General features: G+C 31.5%; 1 long non-coding RNA gene and 1 pseudogene across 1 annotated transcript; both read right to left on the bottom strand.

The window, feature by feature from the left end:
* Positions 1–2,714: 2,714 nt before the first annotated feature.
* On the bottom strand, positions 2,715–3,818 carry LOC112749155 (uncharacterized). The gene is made up of 3 exons (XR_003175072.2): positions 3,569–3,818; positions 3,364–3,423; positions 2,715–3,066 (listed from the first exon to the last, which is right to left on the bottom strand). It is a non-coding gene; the product is annotated as an uncharacterized lncRNA (long non-coding RNA).
* Positions 3,819–9,291: 5,473 nt separating this feature from the next.
* The window catches only part of LOC112727389 (N-carbamoylputrescine amidase-like), a 29,223-nt pseudogene continuing 20,094 nt past the window's right edge, over positions 9,292–18,420 (bottom strand).

Raw genomic sequence — 18,420 nt, 5'->3', positions numbered from 1 at the left:
TTAAAATGTTTCTATAAGGATATTTTATTCTTTTTAAAATTAACTAAAAATATATTCTAGTACTTTTAAAATTAAAATTAAAATTTCTAATATAATTAAACAAGTTTAATCTTTAAAAGATATTTTAATTTTTTTAATATTAAATTCTAACACCTTCTCTTTAGACATTTTCAAGTATTAATTTAATAAATTTTTCATTTTTTTCTATAAAACTATCAAAAATCTCAAACATTTTTTAATCCATCAAATCCAAGTTGAAAAGCTCTACAAAGATGCACTCTATATATATGTATTCCATTTTATCAATTAAAACTTCCTTATTGAGATATAAAGTAACTAATAATCTCGTAGTTTATTTTTTCATTCGTACTACATCTTTTTTATTTTTTCCTATATGTATTGAACTTATTAACTAGCTAGGTCGGTTATTTTATAAACACTGCCAAATTGAATCAAGTTGGGCGGCTGGCAAAACTTAAGTCACAAGAAAAGAATATTTGGCTGAAAAATAGTTTTAACATCTTTAATTAATGTATTGATATATAGTGCTTGTTAAACTTAGTTATTTATAACTAAGATAATAGTATTTTTTGAATAGTATTATACCATATGTCACTCGACTTTTCTACTTTACACATTCAAACTCCAAATTAGTCTGTACAGGACAAACCTTCCTTTTATCATTTTCTACTTTTTCTTGATCCTGTCCATTTCAATATTCTATATAAATATTAGGTATGTAATTATAATAGTCTTCAAAATTAAAGGGAAAAAGAAAACTCTCCCTCATACAAAATTGGAACCTTTTTTTTCTCATGAGGAACCAAATTCTGGTCTTTTCTAATTAAGCCAAGTTTAATGAACTAATAAAAAGGGGACACACGTTAATTTAGTTGTAATTTGTAAAGAATTGAAGCTGTATCTTCCTTTATGTTCAAACAACCCTTGAACCTTCATTGTCTTTTCTATTTACTTTAATTTTTTAATTTCTCTGAAGTAATTAACAAATAGATGCCATAATATTTCGATCATAGTCCATACTACGTAAAATGATCAAAGCATGCTGATATAATAATAGTGGCAACGCATGCGCATGGAATGGAAGAAATTGACCATCTAGATAAATTAAAGCAAAGAGTCAACTTCTGATATTCCAATTCCAATTTGATACTTAAAAACGTGGTGAAACGTGACCTACGACGTCATTGTTATTTTCTTCCTCTTTTGGTTTAATTATTTTATTTCTTTACTTTTCTTTTTCTTTATAGCAATCTATGAAACACGGACATTTTGCTGAGTTGCCGTGTCTACGTGTCGGACACATTTCGGACACGACACTCACCGACACTCGTCCGACACGCGTATCTGCTGTGTCCAAATTGTGTCTCAATAAAAAATAAAAAATTTTTCTTCGACACACTTAAATACCATCACGTGTCAGCGTGTTCGGTCTTATTCTTAATATATATTCTTAAAATATATTTAGATATAGTATATATTATTATTTATTAAAACAAAAAATATTTTAAATACTTGATATAATTAAAATAAGGCATTAAAAATAATTTAAAAAATTAATTTATATTTAATATCAATAAAATATTAAAATATAATTACGATTTATCTAAAAAATACTTTATATTTAAAATATAATTTGCGTGTCAACATGTCCCGTATCGTGTCATGTCCCGTGTCCATACATCATAGATAGTAATTAAACAAAACAACTCTCTATTTATTATATATTTTATATCAATAATTTAAATTTTAAAAATAATTTATATATGAATGAGGTTAATTATTTTTTTATAAGATTATAAAAAATAAAAATAACTCAAAATCTACTAATTTATTTGTTATTTTTAATAATAAATTATTTTTTAAAAAGAATTGTACTTTTTCATTTTCTCTAAAATAGGTTAACATTGATTTTTCCTTTTTCCTCCCTTTAACTTACTCAAAAAGTTCGGATTTTTAAAATCCATTTCTTTGGCTTTCAAACTAACCTATAATTAATGACAAATCCAAAAATTTTTGACGGTGTAAACAAATATTGTACATGTATTATAATAAAAGTTTTTAATTATTATTAATCTGGTCATTATAACTCTGACGGATATAAGTTATAATTTAGAGATTAAGTCTGATCTGTTCTTATAAGTCGACTACGTAAGTTATAGCTTGACCACTTGAAAATTCAAAATAAAGCATCGTGATACATCTGTATAAGTCAGCTGCGTGTACTATAACCATAGTTATTAGAACCGAACCAACAATTAATCTGGTTATATGACTGAATCACCGGTTCAACTGGTGGATCACTGATTCACCCAGTTGACCCGGTCATAATTTAAAAAATATAAAATTATATAAATAAAATTAAAATTATGTATTAAAATTTAAAATGTAAGTCTTTACAAAGAAAGAGAGAATGAAGAGTTTGAAGAGAGAGCTTCAAAAAACTAGTGAAGTAAATTAACTTCATCTTATTCTTCCATTAATGAATCAATTCTACACACTTCTTCTTAGAGGGAAGCAAGAACTTCTTCTTAGAGGGAAGCAAGAGCTTTATTTATAACAGAGTTGGAAAAGAGAGAAAGATCACAATTAAGAATAACAAACCCTAACAAAAGATTTAGCATTTTCTAAGCAACACAACAACAAGGTTCAATAACAAATTCAACGCAACTCAATTATCCAGCAACAAATTCTACTTCCAGCAACAACCACATTTATAATATGTTCAGCATCAAATTTAACTTACAGCATCAATTATCCTATTAAAAAGCTCAAATTCTTCAAGAACACAGAGAATCCTTATACTAGTTATTCAGCATACTAATGACTCTAACCAAGCTTTATATTCAAATACCCGTAGCTTAATAAAAAGAATCACAATTCTTGACAAGTAATAAATATATGGTCCTATTGCAAACTTGACACTATATGCCAACAAAAACTCATGGTTTAGTGGTTTACTGTGAACAAGGAGCCATCCCACTAGCATTCCCAAGGTGATGCCCAGTAACAATCACCGGAATTTCATGGTTTCCTGCTGCTGTATGCCTGTGTATTAGACATGCATCAGAATCAAAATCTAAAAAAAAAAAAAAGAGAAGTGAAATTAACAACTGTAGCCCGTGGGGCCTGGCCATCTATTTGAAGTGATGGTTTAAATGAGTATAAAATTCAAATAATTATAATTAAGATAAGATTCGTAAAAAAGTCAAGTAAAAGACAGAAATTTTCAAAGATATAACAAAACTCTATAAAGCATCCAATTAATAAGTGGATGGATAAGTAGCTAATCATAGTAAACAACAATGAAACATAACACTCATTTGTAAAACCCAAAACACTCACGTGCCATGGCCATCTCCATCGAATGAAGAAGCATAGTCCTGTGTTGAATTAAATATTCCTCTGGATACAGCAAATTAACATTAGCTAAATCATAATTTCAGTAACAAACTCAACTTTCAACAACAAATTCAAGATGTACTAAAAAATTACAGCAATGAAAATATGAAATTGAAAGAGGAATAACAGGGCCGAAGCTGGAACTCACCTGGGCAGAGAGACGAAGCAAGCATTGATGAAATACCTGGGCTGAAGCTAAAACCCTAAACCCAGACTCACGGCGGAGGAAGCGTTAATGGCCGAAGCAGGAAGACGAGCTTAGCATGACAGGGCTTATGACGAGCTTGAGGCGGCGACGTGAGCTTGAGGCGGCAACGAGCTTGAGGGAGAGAGTGGCGAGAGAAGAGAAAGGTGAGATGGGATCTGGTTCTAGGTTAGGGCACCACGCGGGGGTAAGTGAGTAAGAGAACGGCACCGTTTTCCTCAAAAAAAAAAAAAAAAGAACCGGACTGGGTCACCGGTTTTCATAAAACCCGCCGGATGGACCGATTTTTACCGGGTTCATTGCTTAAACGGTTCGGCGAGTAACTCAGCCCGACCAGATGACTGGGTGACTGAGTTTCCGGTCGAACCGGTCGTGTCGAGTCGAGTTTAATAACTATGGCTATAACTCGACCACGTGCAGCAAATTCAAAAAGAGAACGGTTACTTGCTGATAATCCTAAAAATACTTTTTCAAAGAAGCCAACATACGATTCTCTGCCAGATTCCCAGACCGTCTTCATGCCTCATATCTCGGAATGAGGAGAAGATACCACAATTAAGTCATATACAAATCTTATATAAACAGAACCAAGTAAATATAGCAAGATAAGTACACAGATAACTCTCTCTTTTATTTTCTCTTTCAAAGAAAGCTAAAGTACTCTTTCTGACTTGAGTGTTGGAGTCTCTTTGTAGGTCCCAACCTCCTTCGGTGTTTGTCGACGGCTAAAGTATAGCTCGGCGTCTATGCTCTTAGGACAAAAAACTTCATATACACGGAACAAGGAGTTATACCTCGGCTTAGATTATTGGACAGGAACAATTATAAAATATAATCAATTATCAATTATTTGACTAATGCATCCATTAAAAAATTTAATAATCTAAAATAATAAAATATTATTTAAAATGTATCTATTTTTGTTTTATATTTTAAAATATAAAAAACATTAAAATAATAAAATAAAATCTCAATCACTATTGAATTTATAGTTTTCATAATGTATAAATATGCTATCTTGTTTTAAATTTGAATAAAATCTTATTTTCTCATTTTATCAATCTATCTCTTTAGTTTAGAAGAACATAATCTCTTTATTTTTTTATATAGACTACTAAACAATCATTTAAAAAATATTTTCTATCCGATCATAAAGTCAACATTTTATTGTAATCATTTTAGTAAAAAAATTTTAAATTATGATTATTAAAATCAAAGCTAACTTCAAAAAAAAAAAACACCAATAAATAAACATATCCTTTATAATTTTAAAAATATAAAAAAAATTAATTTAACTTTGATAATTGGTTAGATTGCATATATATATATATATATATATATATATATATATATATATATATTCAATAGATAAAATTAAAGTAATCAAATTACTTTTTCATTATCAAACACTAAAATTAGTTATCTTAAATTTAAGCAAGGTATATAAAAAGTGATTCAATATTTACTTCTATAAAATAATGGTTGAAAATTGAGATTTAAAAGTTATCTATATATCAACTACTTAATAAAATATCTTAACTTAAAAATAATTCTAATAAACACTACCAAAAAATGTTGAGTACTACTAAATTTAGTATCGCATATTAACGGTGAATATACCATCAGATTTATAGGCGATTTATGCATCAAATTCATCTTGTCAAATAATTACAGACAAATTTTTTTTTTCGAACAATAAATTTATCAATAATTTTTGGAGGAAAAAATAGAATAATAAACGTGAAATCTAAAAGCAGATTTATCCGCTGTTAAGCACATTTAGTGGAACGCGGCGTGCGTCTTGATGTCATTGAATATGCTACCGTTAGATTTATCTGCCGATAAATTCATCAAATTTATCGACAGATAAATTCAAGGATAACGATGCCCTAATTTCAAAACGTTTGACCCTCCCCCTTAATTTTCGAAAACTTCCTTCTCTCTCCACCACTCTCCTCTCTTTCTCTCTTTTCTCTCTACCTCCGGCAGCCCCTCCGACCACCTTCCATTAACGTCGGCCACTTGCATTCTTCTCTAAAAACTTCGTAGACTCGCTTAGATCGTATTTTGTCACCTGAAGCAGGGCTGCTCCCATTGCCTCCACTACCGTTGGTGTTGTTGTTATCGCTGCTCTTTTTGTCGCTGGAGTTGTATGTCTCTCCCTCCTCTAGGTAGGTTGGACAACTCCCTCATCTCCTTCTGTTACTGTTTTTTTTTTAAATAAAAAATCCTAATATAACCTCATTTTTGGCCCTCAATTAGTGTGGTTATCGCGTTATTGATGTCACCACTGTGCCATTGTCGTTACTATCACGCCTAAAAGGTATTGATATTCTAATTTTTTGTTGTATTTTATATATATATATATATATATATATATATATATATATATTTGGTAGTATAAAGGAGATAAAAATTCAGTTTTGATTGAGATGAGTGAATTAAAGTATATTTTTTCTTAAAAAAAAATACTTAAAGTTTTAGTTGGTTTAAATTATTTGCTAAGTGGATTTACTAATGCCATGTTTGTTAGATTTTAATTTTTGAATAATCTATTTTTGGTTGGATTATTTAAAATGGAAGAAGATGGCAGAATTTGTAATTTTTTTTTTAATTTAAAATTGAGTTTTTTTTTTTTAAAGTTATCTTGTATGTTACACACAATATTATTTTCTTCATTAAGACCTTATTTGAGTTTAATAAAATAATTTTATGAAAAAATTTAATTAACACAATAAATTTATATATAAAGCCAAATCTAATAAAATAATTTTTATGTTCATCTAACATAATCAGAGCAAGTTTAACAAACTAACGGGGGCAAAAATATAATACTACTGTAGTCTGTATACTTTTAAGTAATTTTCTAAATTTTAACGGGGCATTTGTGACTTGCCGCTACTAATATATACATAAGTCTGTCCTTGCCTATAATTCTATATAAAAAACAATTAAGATCCTTAACCTGTTCTCTTTGGTTTAAACTAAAACCATCAATTACGAGATTAAAAAAATTCAATTTTGTTATGCGTACATTAGGCTCCGTTTGGTTAATGTATAAGATGAGACTTAGACACAAAGGCACGGACACTAAAAACATAGACATAAAATATTTGTGTTTATGTATTATGTTTGGTAAAAATAATGAACAAGACACAAATATTTGAAAAAGTCTGAATTGCCCTTCATTCAACCACAAATTTTACCAACACCGCTACACATCCATCACCTCAAAGGCTACATGTCATAACTATTAAATTTTTATTTCTTCCTCTATTTTTTTTCTTCTAATATCATCTCAAATTATTATTTAAATATTAAATATATAATTTTTTTTGGAAAAAAAATAGAAAATCAATGTCCGAAATTTATCAAAGATTAATTAAAATTCAAATAAATAAAAAATTATAAAAGATAATCTAAATACATAATTAATTAATAATAATTATATTTTACACAAATATTAAAAATATTTGGTATGCAAATAGTATTATTGTAATTTGTCATCTTAATTAATCTTTCACGTTGATTGATTACTATTTGCATTTATACATTGTAATGACATAAATACAAAAACAATGGATTATATATTAATAGATATGAAATTAAACTGCATATTAATCCAATAATAATAATAATAATAATAATAATAATAATAATAATAATAATAATAATAATTGTTAGAAAGAATAAGAAAAAGCAATAAAAAAAGATTTGTGTCTATTGATTTTATTCAAATCGTGTGAAATAATACAATATCAAAGAATATTTATAAGTATTAAAAAATCATAATAATAAAGACGTAATATTTTATAATAAATATTCAGATATTAAATAATAATAATAATAATAATAATAATAATAATAATAATAATGTACATGGTAGCCTGATATATATATATATATATATATATATATATATATATATATATATATATATATATATATATATATATATATATATATATATATATATATATATAATTGTGAAATATTTTATGAAAAAATATCTGAAAATCTTAATTTATATTTTTAATTATCTTCCTAGTTTTTTAGTATAAAGAGTTTTGAATTTTTTTATCTTTTCGATATGATAAACCACCAAATTAAAAATGCTCTTAAATTATCAAATCACTAAAAGAAGTACTCTTCAAATTTGTTAATGATTTATTTAAATAAAGAAAAAGCCTTAATCTAAAGACTATTGTCTATTATTATTTCATGTAAGATTTTAAATGAAAGTATAAATATTTCAAATAGTTTATTTAATTATTTAGCAAATAAAAAATATCAAAATCATTGTCATAAAAAGGTCTTATTCTTTGGTTCATAATAACGTCCATCATTACTATTTATAATAAAAATATTTAATTGACTATTTTTAATTAAGATCAATAATAAAGTGGTGATTCAATTTTTTTTTTAATTTGACACGTCACATGCCAATATGCCATGTATATGATATTTCATAATAATATTATATATCATCTAAAAAGTCATATTCAGTCTCTTGAAAAATTAGACCATCACATGAAAAAATTATTTCACTAACAAGCCAAACATGAAAAAAAAAATAAAAAATACAAAAATCAGTTCTTCCAATAAAACTTGTTACAAGATGCAATCTCCTCAAGCTGGTGAAAATCAAACGACTCCATTACTTGGTTGGTGTAAGCAGTTCAAAGAAGGTGTTCCATCTTTGGCTACTTTTATGTTTCTTCTTCTCATTTTGTTTTATTCTTCTTTTTAAATTTTTTTCTTCTTTTATGTGTTTTTTTTCATTTAAAAATTGTGAAAAAAAAGAAGAAAGATAAACATAGAAAATGTGTATAAGAAATAAAAATAATTAAATCTTTTTACATAAAATACATAAATATATCAATTTTGAATTAGAAGCAAACTCATTGATTGACGATACAAAAACTTTTTAATAATAAGCACAAAATTTTGAAGAAAAACACAAATTATAAACAGAAAACAAATATATAAAATTATTGACGATACAGAAATTTTGTAATGATATACACAAGTTTTTTTTAAAGAAAAAAATTTTAAGAGTAATATAGGAAGTAAACACATAAATTGTTTGACCATAAATACAGAAACTTGTTAAACACAAATTTTTTAAGAGAAATACAAAGAAAACAAACAATTTTTAATAAACACCTAAATTTTGGGATAATAAACCAAAAATTTTTTAAAGGTAATTATTGACAATAAATACAGCAATTTTGTGATGAAAAACAGAGAAATATTTTGGCAATAAACACAAATTTTATGACGATAATTCAAGTTACATTTCTTAAAAAAAAATTTAAGAGTAATGCTAGGTAACTAGTTTTTTAAGTCAACATTACTCAATTTTTTTAATTATTTTGCTTCTCTTAACTTCTAAATCATGAATCATAAACTATTAATTCTATACCCTTAATTACAAACATTAAACCCTAAAATTAGTTAGTATTGACAAACTACAAGTTAGTTCTCTATAATTTTTTTTAACAGGAAAAAAAATGATGACAGAATGTATAAGAAAAAAAAAATCTTGGATACATATAATTTTAAAGTAAAAAAAAGAATAAAAAGAATAAGAATGAAATACAAAATCTCACTCAAATAAATAAGTCAAAATTGATTTTTTGCATGGATTTAAATTTATTTTTATTCGTTTACATGCACTTACAATAAATAGCAAATCTGGAACAGTTAAAATAGAGTCCATAGGAAAATTGTACAGAGTGATGTTCAATTGTTCATACATCGCTCAAAATTATTCAAATGAATAATTATTCACCGAGTATTTTTAGTTCCACATTTATTAAGTTACATTGATCTGACAGATGATATTTTGTAAGCTGTTCCTTTGCTTTTCTTGTGAGTGACTCTTGTGCTCTTGAAGCATGTAGAATTTTGAAGTATCCTAATTATGATTCTTGAGCAATCACAAAATGAAATGATAATGTATCATACGATAGCATTGGTGCCATCAAATGTTAAAAACACCTTATATAGCTCCGGGCGCCGGTCGTGAAATACCCCCCTCCCCAAACAATGTCTCTGGGATTTGATCTTGTCCAAATCGAATTGAGCAACAAGAACGGCTTCATGTTTATCATCAGCAGCTGCAACTATTTCTCCAGTTGGTCCTGATCAAAGATATCAAAGAGAAGATTAAACCAAAAAATGACAAGTAATACTAAACTATGCCTGCAGTTAAAAAGACTAACATTTTCATAGTCTAATATTTTATGCGCAAAAAAGAGAAGAGCTGGATTACCTGCTATAAAGGAGTTTCCATAAAACGTAATCTCACTATTCCCATGCTCGGTCTCAATTACCTCTTTCCCTATCCTATTTGAAGCTACAAAAAGTTCCTGCATTTGTCAAAATTAATCTAGTAAAAAAAATAGTAACCCTTGGCAAATTACAATTTCACATGCAGAAAAAAGATGGTAAAAAAATTTTTTCCTTTTCTCTTACATTCAGCAAAGCATGTATTGGATTCTTTTGTTTTAAAGGTTCAATGCGACAACTACCTTCAAGACTAGCAGTCGTAAAGAGAAACAGTTGCAAGCATGGAATGCATGCATATATTACATAAATGAGAGATGGGAGAATACGCATCTCATCAGCATGCCCTATAATATTAAAATTTATTATACTATAAATTGTAACATATGTGAATGTGGGTGGTTAAGTAGTACAAAATCCTACCAAATTAGCCCCAGCATGTCCTTGCATTACACGCTTCCAGTGGTCACGAGAGTCAAGATCCTGGTCTTGTGGTTCAGAACCAATAGTAGCGGGATAAAATAAAATCTTTGCACTTTGAAGCGCCATTGCCCGTGCTGCCTTAGGAAACTATTGGTCCCAGCGAATAGCTAACATGAAATAAGAGTTGTCAACTTTATTATCTAATTCCTTCCTTCAGCACCATTTGATATCAGGAAGAACAATAAAAAATGTAACTTTGAATATTGTTTTAGATAGCTAGTATAAAGCTAAAGTAAAAATTAGCATTTTTAGAAAGAAAATTTTAGAGATTCAAAATCCTTCAATAAGCCTTAGAAATCTTGCTATGAAGCGTACATGTAAAATAAACAGAATGTAAACAGTCAATAATCACAATTTTTTACCAACTTCAATCTTTGCAAATTTAGTCTGAAAAACCTGTTATGCAAAACACCAATGTTACAAAATATTCGGTAGTCACAAAAAGAATCACAAAAACCAAGCTTATTCAAAGCAGAGAAAATTATTACAGGCAATCCCAAGCACCCACCTTAAATCCAGTGTCACCGGAATTAAAATAGAACTTTTTCTGGTAACCTATATGGGAATTATTTAATGAGTTAGGACAATTGTACACATACTATATTGTGCGTAAATAACTTAACATGCGATACCTGGTCCTTCTGGGATATGGGATTTTCTATAAATCCCAATATCACTCCTGTCATCATCAATTATGGCTATTGAATTATAATGTGCATTGTTTGCCTCCTCAAAGAAGCTAACTGGTATGACTACGCCTAACTCTTTTGTAAGTTTCTGCATCCTACATTATAAAGGTTGAAACAAAAATAAGATCCACTACAGAATTACACAGACATAGTAAATAATTGTTAATATAGTTCCACTAATTGGCACACAAACACTAATAGAAAAGCACATTACAGAAGAAATTTCTTTTGTTTCTTTACCTGAGAATTGTAGGATGATCCTTATATGACTTAGCTCTTTGAATGTAATCTTCTCTTTGTGCTTGACAGAAGTAATAACCTTCAAAGAGTTCCTAAAATTAGTCATGCATCAATGAGAGATCCTTAACACACAACCCATCAGGGTTTTCAGAGACTCCAATAATTGCACCCAGGAAAAATAAAGTAAGAATAGAAATTCCTTTTGCCACATTCATATTCTACTAAACCTTTAGTAGGCGTTTGTTTCAACATCGAAAGTTAAAAACTAAAAATTAAATTTAAAACTTAAACCAAACATGGGAATGATATATTTCCATGGATAATTGCCTTGAACAAATTAGAATTCCTTGAAACAAATCCCACTTAGCATTAGTAAAAAGTTAAAGAAATTAACATAACATTGTGTGGCATTGGATCTTCTATGATTGACATGTCAAATAATTACGAAACACTGCCAGGGAAAGGCATTCAGCCCAAGTATTAATTATGCACACTTGAATGAGAACAATGTCTGCACCCTGTTTTTGAGCATCTCTAACCAGCCTGGAGCAAACAAAAGCATCACATATCATACATTTCACTTTTATGATTGAATAATATATACATAGTCTTGTATCAGCACATATAAGAAATAGGAAATGAATAACGAAGCTCGACAAATAGAATAGAAGTCAAAAACACAAATAAAACTAAAGTAATCTTTTAAATATAAATTGCAAGTCAAAAAATACAGGAAACTCAAAATGACGATCCTTCCTGAACTAATATTGAGATTGTGATGAGCAGATATTTTATATGCTTTTTGGCATTGTTTTTAGGTAGTTTTTAGTATGATTTAGTTACTTTTTAGTATATTTTTGTTAGTTTTTATGCAAAAATCACATTTCTGGACTTTACTACGAGTTTGTGTATTTTTCTGTGATTTCAGGTATTTTCTGGCTGAAATTGTGGGACCTGAGCAAAAATTTGATTCAGAGGCTGAAAAAGAACTGTAGATGCTGTTAGATTCTGACCTCTCTGCACTCGAAATGGATTTTCTGGAGTTACAGAAGCCCAATTGGCGCGCTCTTAATTGCGTTGAAAAGTAGACATCTTGGAATTTCCAGCAATGTATAATAGTCCATAATTTGTCCGAGATTTGATGGCCCAAACTGGTGTCGAAACGCCAGTCAAAAACCCTTTTCTGGCGTTAAATGCCAGAACTGGCATAAAAGCTAGAGTTAAACGCCCAAACTGGTACCAAAGCTGGCGTTTAACTCCAAGAGAAGTCTATGCACATGAAAGCTTCAATGCTCAGCCCAAGAACACACCAAGTGGGCTCCGGAAGTGGATTTCTACGCCATTTACTTACTTTTGTAAACTCTAGGTTGCTAGTTCACTATAAATAGAACCTTTTACTATTGTATTTTTATCTTTTTATCATCTTTGATCTTGGGATCAGGTCTTTGAACCCTTTTTCAATTGTTTTATGTTGGCCATGTCTAGACATTGTTCTTATGTATTTTCAACGGTGAAGTTTCTACACATCTTAGATTAAGGTGTGGAGCTCTGTTGTTCCTCATGAATTAATACAATTACTACTGTTTTCTATTCAATTCAAGCTTATTCTTGTTGTAAGATATCCATTCACACTTCAACATGATGAATGTGATAATCAAGTGACACTCATCACCATTCTCACTTATGAACGCGTGCTTGACAACCACTTCCATTCTACCTGAAAACAAGCTTGAATGCATATCTCTTGGCCTCCTGGTCCACGACGCATGGTTGCCCCTCTCTTGACAACAGAGCCTTCCATTCCGTGAGATCAGAGTCTTCGTGGTTGGTACACGAAATTACAATCACGCTTTGTGATTTCGCACAACTAACCAGCAAGTGCACTAGGTCGTCAAAGTAATACCTTACATGAGTAAGGGTTGATCCCACAGAGATTGTTGGCTTGAAGCAAGCTATGGTTATCTTGTAGCTCTTAGTCAGGATATCAATAATGGTTCTTAGTTTTAATTGGAATAAGTAAAAGAACATGGATTAAATGATACTTGTTATGCAGTAATGGAGAACAGGTTGAGGTTTTGGAAATGCTCTGTCTTTTGAATTTCTGCTTTCCTACTGTCTTCTTTTTCACGCACGCAGGTCTCCTTCCATGGCAAGCTGTATGTTGGTGGATCACCGTTGTCAATGGCTACCAGCCGTCCTCTCAGTGAAAAGGGTCCATGTACATGGCTAATCATCTGTTGGTTCTCACTAATGTTGGAATAGGATCCATTGATCCTTTTGCACACTGTCACTGCGCCCAACATTCATGAGTTTGAAGCTCATCCCAGTCATCCCTTCTCGGATCCTACTCGGAATACCACAGATAAGGTTTAGACTTTCCAGATCTCAGGAATGCTGCCAATTAATTCTAGCTTATACCACGAAGACTTTGATCTCACGGATTTGAATGCTCTGTTGTCAGGAGAGGCAGTCAAACTCGTGAACCAGGAACCCAAGAGATATACATTCAATCTAAGGTAGAACAGAAGTGGTTGTCAGGCACGCGTTCATAGATTGAGAATGGTGATGAGTGTCATGGATCATCACATTCATCATGTTGAAGTACAAATAAATATCTTAGAATAGAAACAAGCATGATTGAATAGAAAATAGAAATAATTGCATTAATTCATCGAGACATAGCAGAGCTCCTCACCCCCAACCATGGGGTTTAGAGACTCATGCCGTAGAAGATACAAATTCAGATGTAAAATGTCATGAGATACAAAATGAATCTCTAAAAGTAGTTTTTATATTAAACTGGTAACCTATGGTTACAAAAAATGAGTAAGCTAAGATAGATAGTGCAGAAATCCATTTTCGGGGCTCACTTGGTGTGTGTTTGGGATGAGCAATGAAGCTTTCACATGCATAGGCTATTCCTAGCGTTTAACTCCAGCTTTTGTGCCAGTTTGGGAGTTTAACTCCAGCTTTTGTGCCAGTTTGGGCGTTTAACTCCAGCTTGTATCCTGTTTCTGGCGTTTAACGCCAGAATATGGTAGAAAGTTGGCGTTAAACGCCAGTTTGCGTCATCACAACTCGGGCAAAGTATGGACTATTATATATTTCTGAAAATCCCTGGATGTCTACTTTCCAACGCAATTGAGAACGCACCAATTGGGCTTCTATAGATCTAGAAAATCCATTTTGAGTGTAGGGAGGTTAGAATCCAACAGCATCTGCAGTCCTTTTTCAGCCTCCAAATCAAATTTTTGCTCAGGTCCCTCAATTTCAGCCAGAAAATACCTGAAATCACAGAAAAACACACAACTCATAGTAAAGTCTAGAAATGTGATTTTTGCATAAAAACTAATAAAAACATACAAAAAAGTAGCTAGATCCTACTAAAAACTATATGAAAATACCCCCAAAAAGCGTATAAAATATCCACTCATCACAACACCAAACTTAAACTATTGCTTGTCCTCAAGCAACTAGATAAATAAAATAGGATAAACAGAAGATCAAGAGGTAATACATCTCAGAGTCTTAAGTGAAGCTCAGATTCTAATTAGATGAGCGGTGCTAGTAGCTTTTTGCTCCTGAACAGTTTTGGCATCTCAATTTATCCTTTGAAGCTCAGAATGATCGGCATCCATAGGAACTCAGAATTTTAGATAGTGTTATTAATTCTCCTAGTTTAGTATGTTGATTCTTGAACACAGCTACTTTATGAGTCTTGGCCGTGACCCTAAGCATTTTATTTTCCAGTATTACCACCGAATACGTAAATGCCATAGACACATGACTAGGTGAACCTTTTCAGAGGTTCTTAAGCACACTCTTTTTGCTTTGGATCACAACTTTAACCACTCAGTCTCAAGCTTTTTACTTGGACCTTCATGCCACAAGCACATGGTTAGGGACAGCTTGATTTAGCCGCTTAGGCCAGGATTTTATTCCTTTGGGGCCCTCCTATCCATTAGTGCTCAAAGCCTTGGATCTTTTTTACCCTTGCCTTTTGGTTTAAAGGGCTATTGGCTTTTTCTGCTTGCTTTTTCTTTTTCTTTCTTTCTCTTTTTCACCATTTTTTTCACTACTTTTTCTTGCTTCAATAATCAATTTCATGATTTTTCAGATTATCAATAACATTTCTCTTTGTTCATCATTCTTTCAAGAGCCAACAATTTTAACATTCATAAACTTCACTATAAAAAATATGCACTGTTCAAGCATTCATTCAGAAAACAAAAAGTGTTGCCACCACATAAAAATAATTAGAATTTTTCTTATTGAAAACTTGAAATAATTGCCTCCTTACTCTAAAGAGAATCTACTATTTTATTCATGTTTAGTGATGATGAGAAAAAAAAATTATAGCTTACTTGGAGATAATAAAAAAAAGATAAAAATAAAAATAAGGACCCTAATTACTAATACTCATATAATTCTTAAGATAGGTTTCTAATAATAAAAGTTATCACAGATTTAAGATTAGAACTCAACAACTTTTATTTTGGGAGATGGATGCTCCTTCAATCTGTGGGGTGTCTGGTCCCTCAAGGGAGAGCTTCTGGCGCTTCAGCTCCTGTAGCTCATACCCTTGCTTTTCTTGTTCCTTAAGCAGTTTGCAAAGCATGCTATTTTGATTTTGTTGTTCTTTCTTAAGTTGATCCATAGCTTCTTGCACCTTGGTGACAGATGCTTCTAGGTGGGTCCAGTAGTCAATCTAAGGGATTTCTGGGAGGACCTCCTGCGCGCTCCTTTTGATGGAGTTATCTTGCACTTGTTGTCCTTCCATTGACTTTTTGGTGATTGGGTGCTCGACTGAGATATACTCATTCACTCCCATCTTTACCCCAGCATCTTTACATAGCAGAAAGATTAAGCTTGGGTAAGCCAATTTGGCGTCAGTGGAGTTCTTGTTTACAATTGTATAAAGCTCACAAGAAATCAGATGATGAATCTCCACTTCGTTTTCCAGCATAATGCAATGGATCATCACTGCTCTTTTGACAGTGACTTCAGAGCGGTTGCTGGTGGGCAGTATAGAACGCCCAATGAAGTCCAGCCAGCCTCTAGCGACTAGTTTGAGATCTCCTCTCTTGAGTTGATTTGGGACACCCTTTGTGTTGGTTATCCACTTGGTTCCAGGGAGGCATATGTCCTCTAGAACTTGCTCTAAGCGCTGATCTAATCTCACCATTCTCCTATTAAAAGATTCTGGATCATCTTATAGTTGAGGCAGCTTGAAGACCTCTCTTATTCTGTCCAGGTCGAAGTAAATAATATTCCCTCTGACCATAGTTCGAAAGGTATAGAAGGCGGTTCTAGTCATTCTCTACTTATCTGTTTGTCACAAATTTGAGTAGAATTCTTGAACCGTGTTTCTACCCACCTTTGTCTCAGGATTAGCTAGAATTTCCCAGCCCCTGTTTTGAATCTGCTCTTGGATCTCCAGATATTCGTCTTCTTTCAGATCGAATTTAACTTCCGGGATCACCGACCTTAGACCCATTATTTTGTGGTAATGGTCTGCATGTTCTTTGGTTAAGAACCTCTCTTGATTCCAAAGTGGTTTTAGAGTGTTCTCTTTCTTGCCTCTTGGAGTGGTTTATTTTCCCTTAGGAGCCATGATCTTGGTGAATTTTAGCCCAGTGATCACGAAAAACACACCAAACTTAGAGGTTTGCTTGTCCTCAAGCAAAAGAAAGGAAAGGAGAGGAATAGGAGGAGAGTCAAATTCGAGTGGTGGAGGAGAGGGGGAGGCCAAATGTGAATTTAAAAGGGAAGGGTGGGCGAAAATTTTGAAAAAAAGATATGATAGAAGATATGATTTAGAAAAGATAAGTATGATATGCAAAAGATGTAATTTCAAAATTGAAAAGATATGAGAGAGTTTTGAAAAAGATAAATCTAAATTTGAAAAGATAGTATGATGAGTTGAAAAAAAGATTTGAAAAGATATTAAAAAGATAGATGAGTTTTGAAAAAGATTTGAAAAGAAATTAAAAAGATATATGAATTTTGAAAAAGTTTTGAAAAGAAGTTGAAAAAGAATGAAAAAAAGATTTTTAGGATTAAGAATTTTTTTTAAAAATTGAAATTGAAAAATGAGAATTTGTTCATGTTCATGCAAGAAATTATGGATGAAAATATGAAATTTTGAAAAAAAAATTGAGTTGGAAACACAACTTCCTCCCCTCCACATTCTTGGCGTTTAACGCCCAATTGTTGCTTGTTTTGGGCGTTTAACACCCAGCTAGGTACCCTGGCTGGCGTTAAACGCCAGAAAGCCTTTATCACTGGGCATTTTTCTAAACGCCTAGGATGCTGCAATTCTGGCGTTAAACGCCCAGAATTGTACCCATTCTGGTGTTTAACACCCAGAAGGGCGTTTAACGCCCAAAATATCCCTTACTGGCGTTTTTGTGCCAGTGAGCGCTTTTTTTCTCTACTTTATACTCTGAATCCTTCTGTAACTCTGTGAACTTCTGTAATTGAGAATCAATGTTGAAGATAATTTATATCAAACTCCTATAATAATTATTTAAATAACAAATAAACTATGCCAATAGATGGGTTGCCTCCCAGCAAGCGCTTCTTTATTATCTTTAGCTAGACCTTACTGAGCTTTAATCTAGTCTCAGTTTTGAGCATTTTTGCTCAACATTGCTTTCAAGATAATGTTTGACTCTCTGTCCATTAACAATGAACTTTTTTTCAGAGTCAATATCCTGAAGCTCTACATGTCCATATGGTGACACACTTGTAATCACATATGGTCCTCTCCACTGGGATTTTAATTTCCCAGGAAATAGTCTGAGCCTAGAGTTAAATAGCAGAACCTTTTGTCCTGGCTCAAAGACTCTGGATGACAGTTTTTTGTCATGCCACCTTTTTGATTTCTCCTTGTAATTTTTTGCATTTTCGAAAGCATTGAGTCTGAATTCCTCTAGCTCATTCAGCTGGAGCAATCTTTTCTCTCTAGCTAATTTGGCATCAAGGTTTAGGAATCTGGTTGCCCAGTAGGCCTTATGTTCCAGTTCCACGGGCAGGTGACAGGCCTTCCCATACACCAGCTGGTATGGAGAAGTTCCTATAGGGGTCTTG

This window comes from Arachis hypogaea, chromosome 2 (genome assembly GCF_003086295.3).
Source record: "Arachis hypogaea cultivar Tifrunner chromosome 2, arahy.Tifrunner.gnm2.J5K5, whole genome shotgun sequence".
Taxonomy (NCBI): Eukaryota; Viridiplantae; Streptophyta; class Magnoliopsida; order Fabales; family Fabaceae; genus Arachis; species Arachis hypogaea.
This window is presented reverse-complemented; position numbering and strand designations above follow the sequence as displayed.